The sequence below is a fragment of the Nicotiana attenuata genome, unplaced genomic scaffold (assembly GCF_001879085.1).
Source record: "Nicotiana attenuata strain UT unplaced genomic scaffold, NIATTr2, whole genome shotgun sequence".
Taxonomy (NCBI): Eukaryota; Viridiplantae; Streptophyta; class Magnoliopsida; order Solanales; family Solanaceae; genus Nicotiana; species Nicotiana attenuata.
This window is the reverse complement of record NW_017670967.1, coordinates 172,886-177,439: the sequence shown is the minus strand read 5'-3', so window position 1 is coordinate 177,439 and position 4,554 is coordinate 172,886.

The window sequence follows — 4,554 nt, the reverse complement described above, 5'->3', positions numbered from 1 at the left end:
TTTCTTTCTGATTTTGCTATTTTTCTCCTTCATTTTCTTCTCTTTAGTTCTAATAATGCAGCTTTAAATAACATGACATGCTTGCGGACTTCATGCCTAGACCCCAAAACGCTGTCAGACTTCGAAATCATGAATCAAGAGTCGGAATGCAAACAAGGTAACCTTGAGGAATAAAACAAAGAATTGGAACAATTGAAGGAAAATTGGTTCGCGGATTGGAAAGGTCCATACATTACAACAAAAGAGTGTGATGTACTCAGGGCACCTCCGGGCAGTTGTACCAACAAAGAATGGCCCGCACTTACAACAAGAAGGTGCGTCCCAGGAATTTTTAAGTGGGACAACTCGTGTTAAGACGCATTCTCTCTCATCACCAGGAAGCAAAAGGAAAATTCGCTCCTAATTGGAAGGGTCCATACAGCATCCGGAAAATATTGCCGAGAGGAGCATTGTATTTGGAAGATATCAAAGGAAATGATCCCGAAATAGCTGTGAATGCAGATGCAGTAAAAGGTACTATGTCTAGGCTTTCTGTGGTGTTGGTTTTTGTGAAATTGAGATGACGAAGGCTTTTCTTCTCGCTATCCAAACACTATTAACCCTTCGTAAACCCATTTGAGCCGGTTACTCTCCTTTGGCTACCCTCTTTGGAACCCGGAAGTATTATCGAAAAAAAAGAAACAAAAAAGAAAAAAAAAGAAAAAAAAAGGAAAAAGAAAATATATAAAAAAAAAAGAGAAGAAGAGAAAAGAAAAGAAAAAGAAAAAGAAAAGAAAAGAAAAGAAAAGAAAAGAAAAGAGAAGTAAAACAAAACAAAAACAAAAACAAAAACAAAAATTTGTTTACCTGAACTACGTTTGACTTGATCCCGAAAGGGTACGTAGGCAGCCTCTCTCTGGGATTCAGTCACACCAAAACAAAAATCCCAATTTCCCCAAAAAATGAAACTGGGGCAGATGATATAATGGTTCGGCCATGAATCCGCCGAAATGGTTCCAAAGTTGTACCTCCGTCCAGAATTCTTTTTACCCAAAACCTTGTCCAAGTCCTTCTGATCAATTGGCAAAGGCGTGGGAATTGAAAAGCAATATTGTTGGAAGCTGGTATAGTCCAAATTGAGAGAAATAAAATGAGAGAGTCTTATCAGTGAAAACCTTCGGGCACCATAAGGCGACGGTGAGAAGAAAAATTAAAAATGAGAGAGTCTGTTGGGTGAAAACTCGTAAAGAGCACTATCGGGCGATGGTGAGAAGAGAAATGAGAGAGGTCGATTAGCGAAAACCCGCGAAGGGCGCTGTCGGCCGAAAAGAAGACATCTCGCCACTAAAGGAGTCCTGGCAAGGTTCCCTGGTTTTGAAATACTGATTAATGGGTTCACGAGAAGCCGGAAAGTTTGTGTGGGTCGGGCATCCAGTCCAAGAAGCATGTCATGTTCATTTGAAGCCAGCATGCACACCCCAGATAAGTCCTTCTTTTCCCCGAAAGGGATGCTTCTCTTTAAACTCATATGATTGCTTTTCTGCATACTGTTCTTTGAATCCCTTTCGGTTTAACTCTGATTCTGTAACTAGTACAAAGAAAATGTGGTAGAACCGGCTTCATAGGGCTTCTCCTGGTCAGAGTCGAAGAAAATACCCAGCCTCAGCGAGTGCGTCAGGCCAATCCCGACTGACCATGGTAGTTGATGCTTTCAAAGCAAAAACGTTGGAAAAGAAAGGAAGTCAAAGGCAAAGATCCCAAGGGCAGAATAAAGTGAAAAGGCTAGAGCCCACACGGGCGAGTCATCATGAAGTCCTAAGGCTGAACCCGGTCGGTTTGAAAAGAGACTCACCCTCAAGGCAAATGAGCAGTAAAGTTCTCAACAGAAATGGGGCCCGGATCAAGCAATTGAGATGATCAAGGCCACAAAACCAACCACCGTTTCAAACTAACAAATTGTTCTTTGTTGAAAACAGGTTTAATTCAAAGCAACCGTGCAAGAAGCAGGTGCAGTCCAAAAAGAAATGCAATGCGCAAGCGCTGAAACAGCTTTGCAGCAGGAAAACGACCAAAAAGGAAGCTTCCTCTCCCCAAGTTCTTTCATGTTTTTTGCTAAATAAAACGAAAAACATAAAAAGAGGAAAACAAAAGAAGAAGAAAGAAAGGAAATAAAATTGAAAATCCCAAAAAGAAAAACAAATCATGGTAGCATAGGATCCCATTCCTTAAAATCCCGGCCAAAAAACCGAGGATCTCCCGGCCAAAAAACCGTGGAGCCTTTTCTTTCCACATCCCGGCCAAAAAATCGAGGATCTCCCGGCCAAAAAATCGCGGAGCTTTTTCTTTCCAAATCCCGGCCAAAAAACCGCGGAGCTTTTTTTCTTTCCAAATCCCGGCCAAAAAACCAAGGATCTCCCGGCCAAAAAACCGTGGAGCTTTTTCTTTCCAAATCCCGGCCAAAAAACCGAGGATCTCCCGGCCAAAAAACCGTGGAGCTTTTTCTTTCCAAATCCCGGCCAAAAAACCGAGGATCTCCCGGCCAAAAAACCGTGGAGCCTTTTCTTTCCAAATCCCGGCCAAAAAACCGAGGATCTCCCGGCCAAAAAACCGTGGAGCTTTTTCTTTCCAAATCCCGGCCAAAAAATCGAGGATCTCCCGGCCAAAAAACCGAGGAGCTTTTTCTTTCAAAATCCCGGCCAAAAAACCGAGGATCTCCCGGCCAAAAAACCGTGGAGCTTTTTCTTTCCAAATCCCGGCCAAAAAACCGAGGATCTCCCGGCCAAAAAACCGTGGTGCCTTTTCTTTCCAAATCTTGGTCAACAAACCGAGGATCTCCCAGCCAAAAACCGAGGAGCTTTTTCTTTCCAAATCCCGGCCAAAAAACCGAGGATCTCCCGGCCAAAAAACCGAGGAGCTTCTTCTTTCCAAATCCCGGCCAAAAACCGATGATCTCCCGGCCAAAAAATCGAGGAGCTTTTTCTTTCCAAATCCCGGCCAAAAAACCGAGGATCTCCCGGCCAAAAAACCGAGGAGCNTACTGTACCATTATTTGCTTCGGATTGCATGTTGACCGGCTTCTAGAATAGAGAGAAAAATTGGGAAAATCAGTTTAAGGTATGAGAGAGATAATTACCCGCTTTTGAAAAATCTGGTGTCCAAAATATACCGAAACTCTGCCGAAATTTTGAAAAAAAAGAGAAAGAATAGAAAAAGAAAGAGAAAGAAAGGAAAATTGTTTCAAAATACTCCATGTTTTCTGTAGCGTCGAAACTGACCGAACTACGCGGGTTTGATTCTCACCGGATGTGGGATACGTAGGCAACCCTCCTCGGGTCCAGCCCCATTTTTGCAAAAATAACCCAAAAAAAAAGAAATTTGAAAATATCGTCATTTGTGGTCATAAATAAAGTGAGTGATGCCGTTTTTGTCTAAATAAGCCGAACGTCCCGACGGGGCGCCAAAGGCCGTTTTTGCAAGAATAGCCGCCGATGGTTTCTTTGCCAATTTTAGGCCACCTAGCAAACACAACCCTAAAATCTTCCTTTTGAAGTGCTGAAGGGCCGTATTTGCAAAAGTAGGGTCGTATTTGCAAAAGTAGCAGTGTTTATTTAAATTTTTGCAAAATGACCTCTTTTTGTCAGCTTTAATAAAATTCACTTTGTTTTAAATCACCTTATTCTCAATGTGCAGAATGAGCACGAGTCAAAACTTACCTATGAAGGTTATGACCAAGATTCCGTTGGAACTACACATGTGGTGGGAAGATTTGGGTGAGCAAGGACAAGACACGGTCAACCATTACTTGGGGGGGGGGGGGGGCTCACTGGATTCTTAAAGATCAGGCCTAGGGGAGACGTAATAAAAGCATTGGTGACATTTTGGGACCCAGCTCACAACGTTCTGCATTTCTCTGATTTCGAACTTACACCTACTTTGGAGGAGATAGCGGGTTATGTTCGGAGTTCAGAGGGTCTTAGACATAAATACCTGGTCGCTCCAAGGGTTGTCACTCCTCACAAATTTCTGGACTTGCTATAAATAAGCAGGCAGGTCCACTATGCAGATTTGGCGAGTGGGTTTTCCACTTTACACTTCATATATCAGCGGTATGGCTTGAAAACCCGGAGAGTAGAATCTGTAGTAAAGGAAACCGACTAAAGCGGGAAGAGCATAGATGCTTCCCTTTCATGGTGGAATTCTTGGGTCTAAGGACGGGAATATTGATGTACGGGGAGCCGGAGTCGTCAATACTTTGATTACCAATGCCAAAAGCACCCTCGCACCTATGATAGTATCTGAAATATTCTGAGCTCTCACAGCTTGCAAAGTCGGAGTAGATTTTTTCGAAGGGTGCAATTTGTTACTGCAAATGTGGATGATTGAGCACCTGTGTCATCGTCCTCGGTACATGAGCTACGGATCTACAGGGAAAAGTTGCATAGAGGAGTTTGATACAAGGGTCAATGGGTTCAAAATGCGAGAAGGGGTCGTAGATTAGATATCCCGCCTTCGCTCCGTCACTGCAGATCAGATAGAATGGACGTTGGGTTGGCTTCCTATTAATGAGATCATATA